The following is a 12,500-nucleotide window of genomic DNA, read 5'->3' on the forward strand; positions in this document are numbered from 1 at the left end:
GCTGTGAAAGCCGGCGGGCCCGCTGCACCGCGGCAAACCGAACCCGCGTGGGTTTTGGGTCTGATAAATGCGCGCGTCCCCGCGGAGACGGGTCGGCGCTCGTTTGCATGTATTAGCTCTAGAATTGCCACAGTTATCCAAGTAACGGTGGAGCGATCAAAGGAACCATAACTGATTTAATGAGCCATTCGCAGTTTCACTGTATCGGAACCGTGTGTACTTAGACTTGCATGGCTTAATCTTTGAGACAAGCATATGCTACTGCAGGATCAACCAGGTAGCCCTCGCGTCCGGCGGTCTGTGTTTCTTGCATTGGAACCGGAGCTGAGCGGGGAGCCGGGCGCGGGGGACCGGGCGGCGCCCGCGGGAGACGGCCTCCCGCGGGGTTACCCCCGGCGGCACCCCAGCCTCCCTCGTTTCTTTCATATTTATTTCGGACGTGGGCTACCGAAATTTCCGTTACGATTCAGCCCCCGTGCGCGGTGAGGAAGTCGGCTGGGCCTCGGTATGTACTCGGTCCGTAGAGGCCGCGTTACCGCGTGGCGGTCAGTCGCGGGAGGGAGCCGGAGCCGCCCGCACGCCCGCGACCGCAACACGCACTCGGAGGCGGCGTCTTCTGACAGACGCCGGTAGGGTTTGAGAAACATGCTTTTTCGGAAAGGACCGCTCGGCTGATGCGGGCCTGGGCTCCCGCGCCCCTCTCGTGGCGGGGCGGCGCGGGGTACCCGCGAGCGCGGCGGAACTCCCGTGTAGGACATCTCTGGGCCCGTGTGGCCAACGGGCACGCGACAGGGTCGTCTCGGTCTCGCGACGAAAGCGGTTTCGCGCTGGTTGGTGCGCTAGAGGTCGATCCGCAGGCCGAAGGAACCGTCCACCCGAACACCCCGGCGCGAGGCCGGGGCCGGCAGGGGCCCTCCGATGGCGGGTCATGCTTGCCAATCGGTCAGTGGTTGGTGTGGTGCAGTATATGTCAGGGTGTGGGTGCGAGATGGCCGGGAGGACCGCTCCTCCAGCGTCGGACCCGAGTCATAGGAAGTGCCGTTTTGTCACAACCCCAGGGGTGGGGGGGTAACGGTAGGGAAGTGCCGGCCAACGCGCAGAGGTCGACCCGCAGGCCGAAGGAAACCGTCCACCCGAACACCCCGGCGCGAGGCCGGGGCCGGCAGGGGCCCTCCGATGGCGGGTCATGATTGCCAATCGGTCAGTGGTTATGTGTGCTGCGGTGATGCGGTGCCGGCCAACGCTCAGAGGTCGACCCGCAGGCCGAAGGAACCGTCCACCCGAACACCCCGGCGCGAGGCCGGGGCCGGCAGGGGCCCTCCGATGGCGGGTCATGATTGCCAATCGGTCAGTGGTTATGTGTGTGCTGCGGTGCCGGCCAACGCTCAGAGGTCGACCCGCAGGCCGAAGGAACCGTCCACCCGAACACCCCGGCGCGAGGCCGGGGCCGGCAGGGGCCCTCCGATGGCGGGTCATGATTGCCAATCGGTCAGTGGTTGTGTGTGCTGCGGTGCCGGCCAACGCTCAGAGGTCGACCCGCAGGCCGAAGGAACCGTCCACCCGAACACCCCGGCGCGAGGCCGGGGCCGGCAGGGGCCCTCCGATGGCGGGTCATGATTGCCAATCGGTCAGTGGTTGTGTGTGTTGCGGTGGGGCCGGGAGGACCGCTCCTCCTGCGTCGGACCCGGGTCATGGGAAGTGCCGTGTGGCGGTGGTGGGGCCGGAGGACCGCTCCTCCTGCGTCGGACCCGAGTCATGGGAAGTGCCGTGTGGCGGGGCCGGGAGGACCGCTCCTCCTGCGTCGGACCCGAGTCATAGGAAGTGCCGTGTGGCGGGGCCGGGAGGACCGCTCCTCCTGCGTCGGACCCGAGTCATAGGAAGTGCCGTGTGGCGGGGCCGGGAGGACCGCTCCTCCTGCGTCGGACCCGAGTCATAGGAAGTGCCGTGTGGCGGGGCCGGGAGGACCGCTCCTCCTGCGTCGGACCCGAGTCATAGGAAGTGCCGTGTTGCGCTGGTGGGGCCGTGCCCGCCAACAGCCTTCAGTGGTCGGATACCACGTTTGCAAGCTCCCCGCTGGAATGGGGACTTAGAAGAAATGAGGGGAAAATTCCCCCGGAGCTCCGTGCCTGAGGGCGGGCTGTGAGCCGCGCCGCGTCCGCCAACAGCCTTCCATGGTCGGACACCATTGTTCGCAAGTTGCCCGCTGGAATGGGCACATAGAAGAAATTTCGAGGATAACATCCACCAGAGCGCCAGGGCGGCCGTTATTGCAGTATGCGTCCGCCTGGCAGCTCTCTTCCGCGGGAACCATTGGGCAATTTCTTTCACGGAGGTGGACATAGAAGAATTTTTGTTTCTAAAAACGTGGTTCCTAAAAATGTGCCCCAGGTGTTTTGGAAAACCCGGGTAAACCTGGGAAGTAGGCAATGACCCTCTGACTAGGGGTAAAAACGTTTGCCTACTGCAGCGCCCCTAATGCAATTCGGCGGAACTGCAACGCCCCTGGTCGCCTAAACGCTACCCCTGGTCGCCTAAACCTCACCCCTGGTCGCCTAAACCTCACCCCTGGTCGCCTAAAAGTCACCCCTGGTCGCCTAAATTGTCAACCCCTGGTCACCTAAATTGTCAACCCCTGGTCGCCTAAAGGGGACTTAGAAGAAATGAGGGGGCAAATTCCCCCGGAGCTCCGTGCCTGAGGGCGGGCTGTGAGCCGCGCCGCGTCCGCCAACAGCCTTCAGTGGTCGGATACAATGTATGAAAGTTCCCCGCTGGAAAGGGGACTTAGAAGAAATGAGGCAAATTTCCCCGGAGCTCCGTGCCTGAGGGCGGGCTGTGAGCCGCGCCGCGCCCGCCAACAGCCTTCAGTGGTCGGATACAATGTTTGAAAGTTCCCCGCTGGAAAGGGGACTTAGAAGAAATGAGGCAAATTTCCCCGGAGCTCCGTGCCTGAGGGCGGGCTGTGAGCCGCGCCGCGCCCGCCAACAGCCTTCAGTGGTCGGATACAATGTTTGAAAGGTCCCCGCTGGAAAGGGGACTTAGAAGAAATGAGCCAAATTTCCCCGGAGCTCCGTGCCTGAGGGCGGGCTGTGAGCCGCGCCGCGTCCGCCAACAGCCTTCAGTGGTCGGATACAATGTTTCAAAGTTCCCCGCTGGAAAGGGGACTTAGAAGAAATTTGTAAAAATTCACCCGGAGCTCCGTGCCTGAGGGCCGGCTATGAGCCGCGCCGTGCCCGCCAACAGCCTTCCACGGTCGGATACAATGTTTCAAAGTTCCCCGCTGGAAAGGGGACTTAGAAGGAATTTGTCAAATTCACCCGGAGCTCCGTGCCTGAGGGCCGGCTATGAGCCGCGCCGTGCCCGCCAACAGCCTTCCACGGTCGGATACAATGTTTCAAAGTTCCCCGCTGGAAAGGGGACTTAGAAGGAATTTGTCAAATTCACCCGGAGCTCCGTGCCTGAGGGCCGGCTATGAGCCGCGCCGTGCCCGCCAACAGCCTTCCACGGTCGGATACAATGTTTGAAAGTTCCCCGCTGGAAAGGGGACTTAGAAGAAATGAGGGGGAAATTCCCCCGGAGCTCCGTGCCTGAGGGCGGGCTGTGAGCCGCGCCGCGTCCGCCAACAGCCTTCCACGGTCGGATACAATGTTTCAAAGTTCCCCGCTGGAAAGGGGACTTAGAAGAAATTTGTAAAATTCACCCGGAGCTCCGTGCCCGAGGGCCGGCTATGAGCCGCGCCGCGCCCGCCAACAGCCTTCCTTTGGTCGGATACAATGTTTCAAAGTTCCCCGCTGGAAAGGGGACTTAGAAGAAATTTGTAAAATTCACCCGGAGCTCCGTGCCCGAGGGCCGGCTATGAGCCCCGCCGTGCCCGCCAACAGCCTTCCACGGTCGGATACAATGTTTCAAAGTTCCCCGCTGGAAAGGGGACTTAGAAGAAATTTGTAAAAATTCACCCGGAGCTCCGTGCCCGAGGGCCGGCTATGAGCCCCGCCGTGCCCGCCAACAGCCTTCCACGGTCGGATACAATGTTTCAAAGTTCCCCGCTGGAAAGGGGACTTAGAAGAAATTTGTAAAAATTCACCCGGAGCTCCGTGCCCGAGGGCCGGCTATGAGCCGCGCCGCGCCCGCCAACAGCCTTCCACGGTCGGATACAATGTTTCAAAGTTCCCCGCTGGAAAGGGGACTTAGAAGAAATTTGTGAAAATTCACCCGGAGCTCCGTGCCCGAGGGCCGGCTATGAGCCGCGCCGTGCCCGCCAACAGCCTTCCACGGTCGGATACAATGTTTCAAAGTTCCCCGCTGGAAAGGGGACTTAGAAGAAATTTGTAAAAATTCACCCGGAGCTCCGTGCCCGAGGGCCGGCTATGAGCCGCGCCGTGCCCGCCAACAGCCTTCCACGGTCGGATACAATGTTTCAAAGTTCCCCGCTGGAAAGGGGACTTAGAAGAAATTTGTAAAAATTCATCCGGAGCTCCGTGCCCGAGGGCCGGCTATGAGCCGCGCCGTGCCCGCCAACAGCCTTCCACGGTCGGATACAATGTTTCAAAGTTCCCCGCTGGAAAGGGGACTTAGAAGAAATTTGTGAAAATTCACCCGGAGCTCCGTGCCCGAGGGCCGGCTATGAGCCGCGCCGTGCCCGCCAACAGCCTTCCACGGTCGGATACAATGTTTCAAAGTTCCCCGCTGGAAAGGGGACTTAGAAGAAATTTGTAAAAATTCACCCGGAGCTCCGTGCCCGAGGGCCGGCTATGAGCCGCGCCGTGCCCGCCAACAGCCTTCCACGGTCGGATACAATGTTTCAAAGTTCCCCGCTGGAAAGGGGACTTAGAAGAAATTTGTGAAAATTCACCCGGAGCTCCGTGCCCGAGGGCCGGCTATGAGCCGCGCCGTGCCCGCCAACAGCCTTCCACGGTCGGATACAATGTTTCAAAGTTCCCCGCTGGAAAGGGGACTTAGAAGAAATTTGTGAAAATTCACCCGGAGCTCCGTGCCTGAGGGCCGGCTATGAGCCGCGCCGCGCCCGCCAACAGCCTTCAGTGGTCGGATACAATGTTTGAAAGTTCCCCGCTGGAAAGGGGACTTAGAAGAATTGAGTAAAATTCACCCGGAGCTCCGTGCCCGAGGGCCGGCTATGAGCCGCGCCGCGCCCGCCAACAGCCTTCCTTTGGTCGGATACAATGTTTCAAAGTTCCCCGCTGGAAAGGGGACTTAGAAGAAATTTGTGAAAATTCACCCGGAGCTCCGTGCCTGAGGGCCGGCTATGAGCCGCGCCGTGCCCGCCAACAGCCTTCCACGGTCGGATACAATGTTTCAAAGTTCCCCGCTGGAAAGGGGACTTAGAAGAAATTTGTGAAAATTCACCCGGAGCTCCGTGCCCGAGGGCCGGCTATGAGCCGCGCCGTGCCCGCCAACAGCCTTCCACGGTCGGATACAATGTTTCAAAGTTCCCCGCTGGAAAGGGGACTTAGAAGAAATTTGTAAAAATTCACCCGGAGCTCCGTGCCCGAGGGCCGGCTATGAGCCGCGCCGTGCCCGCCAACAGCCTTCCACGGTCGGATACAATGTTTCAAAGTTCCCCGCTGGAAAGGGGACTTAGAAGAAATTTGTAAAATTCACCCGGAGCTCCGTGCCCGAGGGCCGGCTATGAGCCGCGCCGTGCCCGCCAACAGCCTTCCACGGTCGGATACAATGTTTCAAAGTTCCCCGCTGGAAAGGGGACTTAGAAGAAATTTGTGAAAATTCACCCGGAGCTCCGTGCCTGAGGGCCGGCTATGAGCCGCGCCGTGCCCGCCAACAGCCTTCCACGGTCGGATACAATGTTTCAAAGTTCCCCGCTGGAAAGGGGACTTAGAAGAAATTAGGCAACTTTCCCCGGAGCTCCATGCCTGAGTGCGGGCTGTTTGCCGCGCCGTGCCCGCCAACAGCCTTCAGTGGTCGGATACAATGTTTCAAAGTTCCCCGCTGGAAAGGGGACTTAGAAGAAATTATGAATATTTTTGTTTCTAAAAACGTGATCCCTGAAAATGTGCCCCAGGTGTTTTGGAAAACCCGGGTAAACCTGGGAAGTAGGCAAATGACCCTCTGACTAGGGGGGAAGAACGTTTGCCTACTGCAGCGCCCCTAATGCAATTCGGCGGAACTGCAACGCCCCTGGTCGCCTAAACGCTACCCCTGGTCGCCTAAAAGCTACCCCTGGTCGCCTAAAAGCTACCCCTGGTCGCCTAAACGCTACCCCTGGTCGCCTAAACGCTACCCCTGGTCGCCTAAACGCTACCCCTGGTCACCTAAACGCTACCCCTGGTCGCCTAAACGCTTCCCCTGGTCACCTAAACGCTACCCCTGGTCGCCTAAACGCTACCCCTGGTCGCCTAACTGACCCCTCGTGTGTGGGGATCAACGTTTGCCTACTAGGGCGTCCTCCGGCGGCCTCTCGGCAGTACTGCAGGCCCATTTTAGCCGAGCCCATTGAAATGAATGGGGGAATTTTATACGTTTTTGCCTTTTTTTTCCCCCCCTCGTTCTTTTTGTATTTATTCATTTATTTCAACTTTTACCGACTCAACCGCCCTCCGGCGTGCCCTCGGCGGTCCCGCAAGCCCAATTCGGCCGAGCCCATTGAAATGAATGGGGGAATTTTATACGTTTTTGCCTTTTTTCCCCCCCCCTCGTTCTTTTTGTATTTATTCATTTATTTCAACTTTTACCGACTCAACCGCCCTCCGGCGTGCCCTCGGCGGTCCCGCAAGCCCAATTCGGCCGAGCCCATTGAAATGAATGGGGGAATTTTATACGTTTTTGCCTTTTTTTTCCCCCCCTCGTTCTTTTTGTATTTATTCATTTATTTCAACTTTTACCGACTCAACCGCCCTCCGGCGTGCCCTCGGCGGTCCCGCAAGCCCAATTCGGCCGAGCCCATTGAAATGAATGGGGGAATTTTATACGTTTTTGCCTTTTTTTCCCCCCTCGTTCTTTTTGTATTTATTCATTTATTTCAACTTTTACCGACTCAACCGCCCTCCGGCGTGCCCTCGGCGGTCCCGCAAGCCCAATTCGGCCGAGCCCATTGAAATGAATGGGGGGATTTTATACGTTTTTGCCTTTTTTCCCCCCCTCGTTCTTTTTGTATTTATTCATTTATTTCAACTTTTACCGACTCAACCGCCCTCCGGCGTGCCCCCGGCGGTCCCGCAAGCCCAATTCGGCCGAACCCATTGAAATGAATGGGGGAATTTTATACGTTTTTGCCTTTTTTTTCCCCCCCTCGTTCTTTTTGTATTTATTCATTTATTTCAACTTTTACCGACTCAACCGCCCTCCGGCGTGCCCCCGGCGGTCCCGCAAGCCCAATTCGGCCGAACCCATTGAAATGAATGGGGGAATTTTATACGTTTTTGCCTTTTTTTTCCCCCCCTCGTTCTTTTTGTATTTATTCATTTATTTCAACTTTTACCGACTCAACCGCCCTCCGGCGTGCCCTCGGCGGTCCCGCAAGCCCAATTCGGCCGAGCCCATTGAAATGAATGGGGGGATTTTATACGTTTTTGCCTTTTTTCCCCCCCTCGTTCTTTTTGTATTTATTCATTTATTTCAACTTTTACCGACTCAACCGCCCTCCGGCGTGCCCTCGGCGGTCCCGCAAGCCCAATTCGGCCGAGCCCATTGAAATGAATGGGGGAATTTTATACGTTTTTGCCTTTTTTCCCCCCCCCCTCGTTCTTTTTGTATTTATTCATTTATTTCAACTTTTACCGACTCAACCGCCCTCCGGCGTGCCCTCGGCGGTCCCGCAAGCCCAATTCGGCCGAGCCCATTGAAATGAATGGGGGGATTTTATACGTTTTTGCCTTTTTTCCCCCCCTCGTTCTTTTTGTATTTATTCATTTATTTCAACTTTTACCGACTCAACCGCCCTCCGGCGTGCCCCCGGCGGTCCCGCAAGCCCAATTCGGCCGAACCCATTGAAATGAATGGGGGAATTTTATACGTTTTTGCCTTTTTTTTCCCCCCCTCGTTCTTTTTGTATTTATTCATTTATTTCAACTTTTACCGACTCAACCGCCCTCCGGCGTGCCCTCGGCGGTCCCGCAAGCCCAATTCGGCCGAGCCCATTGAAATGAATGGGGGGATTTTATACGTTTTTGCCTTTTTTCCCCCCCTCGTTCTTTTTGTATTTATTCATTTATTTCAACTTTTACCGACTCAACCGCCCTCCGGCGTGCCCTCGGCGGTCCCGCAAGCCCAATTCGGCCGAGCCCATTGAAATGAATGGGGGAATTTTATACGTTTTTGCCTTTTTTCCCCCCCCCCTCGTTCTTTTTGTATTTATTCATTTATTTCAACTTTTACCGACTCAACCGCCCTCCGGCGTGCCCTCGGCGGTCCCGCAAGCCCAATTCGGCCGAGCCCATTGAAATGAATGGGGGGATTTTATACGTTTTTGCCTTTTTTCCCCCCCTCGTTCTTTTTGTATTTATTCATTTATTTCAACTTTTACCGACTCAACCGCCCTCCGGCGTGCCCCCGGCGGTCCCGCAAGCCCAATTCGGCCGAACCCATTGAAATGAATGGGGGAATTTTATACGTTTTTGCCTTTTTTTTCCCCCCCTCGTTCTTTTTGTATTTATTCATTTATTTCAACTTTTACCGACTCAACCGCCCTCCGGCGTGCCCTCGGCGGTCCCGCAAGCCCAATTCGGCCGAGCCCATTGAAATGAATGGGGGGATTTTATACGTTTTTGCCTTTTTTCCCCCCCTCGTTCTTTTTGTATTTATTCATTTATTTCAACTTTTACCGACTCAACCGCCCTCCGGCGTGCCCTCGGCGGTCCCGCAAGCCCAATTCGGCCGAGCCCATTGAAATGAATGGGGGAATTTTATACGTTTTTGCCTTTTTTCCCCCCCCCCTCGTTCTTTTTGTATTTATTCATTTATTTCAACTTTTACCGACTCAACCGCCCTCCGGCGTGCCCTCGGCGGTCCCGCAAGCCCAATTCGGCCGAGCCCATTGAAATGAATGGGGGGATTTTATACGTTTTTGCCTTTTTTCCCCCCCTCGTTCTTTTTGTATTTATTCATTTATTTCAACTTTTACCGACTCAACCGCCCTCCGGCGTGCCCCCGGCGGTCCCGCAAGCCCAATTCGGCCGAACCCATTGAAATGAATGGGGGAATTTTATACGTTTTTGCCTTTTTTTTCCCCCCCTCGTTCTTTTTGTATTTATTCATTTATTTCAACTTTTACCGACTCAACCGCCCTCCGGCGTGCCCTCGGCGGTCCCGCAAGCCCAATTCGGCCGAGCCCATTGAAATGAATGGGGGGATTTTATACGTTTTTGCCTTTTTTCCCCCCCTCGTTCTTTTTGTATTTATTCATTTATTTCAACTTTTACCGACTCAACCGCCCTCCGGCGTGCCCTCGGCGGTCCCGCAAGCCCAATTCGGCCGAGCCCATTGAAATGAATGGGGGAATTTTATACGTTTTTGCCTTTTTTCCCCCCCCCCTCGTTCTTTTTGTATTTATTCATTTATTTCAACTTTTACCGACTCAACCGCCCTCCGGCGTGCCCTCGGCGGTCCCGCAAGCCCAATTCGGCCGAGCCCATTGAAATGAATGGGGGAATTTTATACGTTTTTGCCTTTTTTTCCCCCCCCTCGTCCTTTTTGTATTTATTCATTTATTTCAACTTTTACCGACTCAACCGCCCTCCGGCGTGCCCTCGGCGGTCCCGCAAGCCCAATTCGGCCGAGCCCATTGAAATGAATGGGGGAATTTTATACGTTTTTGCCTTTTTTTTTCCCCCCTCGTCCTTTTTGTATTTATTTACTTATTTCAACCTTTACCGACTTAGGGGCCGCTTTGCACCGCCTGTGCCCGGGGAAGGTGCTCCTATTCGGGCCAAGTGTGACACACGCCCGCCCTCCTCCTCCGGAGCTTCCATTAGGGTAGACTTAGGGGCCGCTTGGCACCGCCTGTGCCCGGGGAAGGTGCTCATATTCGGCTTCACTGTCAGGCAGCATGCACTCCTCCTCCGGAGCTTCCATTTGGGCAAACTTAGGGGCCGCTTGGCACCGCCCGTGCCCGGGGAAGGTGCTCCTATTCGGGCCAAGTGTGACACACGCCCGCACTCCTCCTCCGGAGCTTCCATTTGGGCAAACTTAGGGGCCGCTTGGCACCGCCTGTGCCCGGGGAAGGTGCTCATATTCGGCTTCACTGTCACACAGCATGCACTCCTCCTCCGGAGCTTCCATAAGGGCAAACTTAGGGGCCGCTTGGCACCGCCTGTGCCCGGGGAAGGTGCTCATATTCGGCTTCACTGTCACACAGCGTGCACTCCTCCTCCGGAGCTTCCATTTGGGCAAACTTAGGGGCCGCTTGGCACCGTCTGTGCCCGGGGAAGGTGCTCATATTCGGGCCAAGTGTGACACACGCCCGCACTCCTCCTCCGGAGCTTCCATGAGGGTAGACTTAGGGGCCGCTTGGCACCGCCTGTGCCCGGGGAAGGTGCTCATAGTCGGCTTCACTGTCAGGCAGCATGCACTCCTCCTCCGGAGCTTCCATTTGGGCAAACTTAGGGGCCGCTTGGCACCGTCTGTGCCCGGGGAAGGTGCTCATATTCGGGCCAAGTGTGACACACGCCCGCACTCCTCCTCCGGAGCTTCCATTTGGGCAAACTTAGGGGCCGCTTGGCACCGCCTGTGCCCGGGGAAGGTGCTCATATTCGGGCCAAGTGTGACACACGCCCGCACTCCTCCTCCGGAGCTTCCATTTGGGCAAACTTAGGGGCCGCTTGGCACCGCCTGTGCCCGGGGAAGGTGCTCATATTCGGGCCAAGTGTGACACACGCCCGCACTCCTCCTCCGGAGCTTCCATAAGGGTAGACTTAGGGGCCGCTTGGCACCGTCTGTGCCCGGGGAAGGTGCTCCTATTCGGCTTCACTGTCACACAGCATGCACTCCTCCTCCGGAGCTTCCATAAGGGCAAACTTAGGGGCCGCTTGGCACCGTCTGTGCCCGGGGAAGGTGCTCCTATTCGGCTTCACTGTCAGGCAGCATGCACTCCTCCTCCGGAGCTTCCATAAGGGTAGACTTAGGGGCCGCTTGGCACGGCCTGTGCCCGGGGAAGGTCCTCATATTCGGGCCAAGTGTGACACACGCCCGCCCTCCTCCTCCGGAGTTTCCATGAGGGTAAACTTAGGGGCCGCTTGGCACCGCCTGTGCCCGGGGAAGGTGCTCCTATTCGGGCCAAGTGTGACACACGCCCGCACTCCTCCTCCGGAGCTTCCATTTGGGCAAACTTAGGGGCCGCTTGGCACCGCCTGTGCCCGGGGAAGGTGCTCCTCTCCGGGCTAAGTGTGACACACGCCCGCACTCCTCCTCCGGAGCTTCCATAAGGGCAAACTTAGGGGCCGCTTGGCACCGCCTGTGCCCGGGGAAGGTGCTCCTCTCCGGGCTAAGTGTGACACACGCCCGCCCTCCTCCTCCGGAGCTTCCATGAGGGTAGACTTAGGGGCCGCTTGGCACCTCCCGTGCCCGGGGAAGGTGCTCCTATTCGGGCTAAGTGTGACAGACGCCGGCCTATTACCCCCGGAGCGATGGAGCTGGGGGCGCTCGCTCCCCGCCCGTGCCCGGGGAAGGTGCTCCTCTCCGGGCTAAGTGTGGCAGACGCCGGCCTATTACCCCCGGAGCGATGGAGCTGGGGGGCGCTCGCTCCCCGCCCGTGCCCGGGGAAGGTGCTCCTCTCCGGCCTAAGTGTGGCAGACGCCGGCCTATTACCCCCGGAGCGATGGAGCTGGGGGGCGCTCGCTCCCGGCCCGTGCCCGGGGAAGGTGCTCCTCTCCGGGCTAAGTGTGGCAGACGCCGGCCTATTACCCCCGGAGCGATGGAGCTGGGGGTGGGCGCTCGCTCCCTGCCTGTGCCCGGGGAAGGTGCTCCTCTCCAGCCCCAGGTCGCCTAACCCCCTTACCCCTGGTCACCTAAACCCCTTACCCCTGGTCGCCTAAACGTCTCACCCCTGGTCGCCTAAACCCCTTACCCCTGGTCACCTAAACCCCTTACCCCTGGTCGCCTAAGTGGCCCACCCCTGGTCACCTAAACGTCCAACCCCTGGTCGCACTTAGTGCAATTCGGCCCACCTCGCGTCCGGGAGGAGGCCATCCTCTTCGGCCTGACTTTCACGGACGCCGGCCTGTCTCCTCCGGAGCCTCCACGCGGTTGAACTTAGGGGCCACTCGGCCCACCTCGCGTCCGGGGGAAGGCCGTCCTCTTCGGCCTGACTTTCACGGACGCCGGCCTGTCTCCTCCGGAGCCTCCACGCGGTTGAACTTAGGGGCCACTCGGCCCACCTCGCGTCCGGGGGGAGGCCATCCTCTTCGGCCTGACTTTCACGGATGCCGGCCTGTCTCCTCCGGAGCCTCCACGCGGTTGAACTTAGGGGCCACTCGGCCCACCTCGCGTCCGGGGGAAGGCCGTCCTCTTCGGCCTGACTTTCACCAACGCCGGCC

At 58.2% G+C, this 12,500-nt stretch overlaps 1 non-coding gene across 1 annotated transcript in view; it reads right to left on the reverse strand.

Annotated features, from left to right (window-relative positions):
- The window catches only part of LOC148314247 (18S ribosomal RNA), a 1,935-nt gene extending 1,655 nt beyond the window's left edge, over positions 1-280 (reverse strand). Inside the window, exon 1 of the ribosomal RNA XR_015841876.1 lies at positions 1-280. This exon is cut by the window's left edge and continues 1,655 nt beyond it. This is a non-coding gene — a ribosomal RNA (18S ribosomal RNA).
- Between the last annotated feature and the right edge of the window lie 12,220 nt (positions 281-12,500).

Source organism: Idiotropiscis lumnitzeri, unplaced genomic scaffold, assembly GCF_059441095.1.
Source record: "Idiotropiscis lumnitzeri isolate Australia: NSW breed Sydney's pygmy pipehorse unplaced genomic scaffold, RoL_Ilum_1.0 HiC_scaffold_353, whole genome shotgun sequence".
NCBI classification, from domain to species: Eukaryota; Metazoa; Chordata; class Actinopteri; order Syngnathiformes; family Syngnathidae; genus Idiotropiscis; species Idiotropiscis lumnitzeri.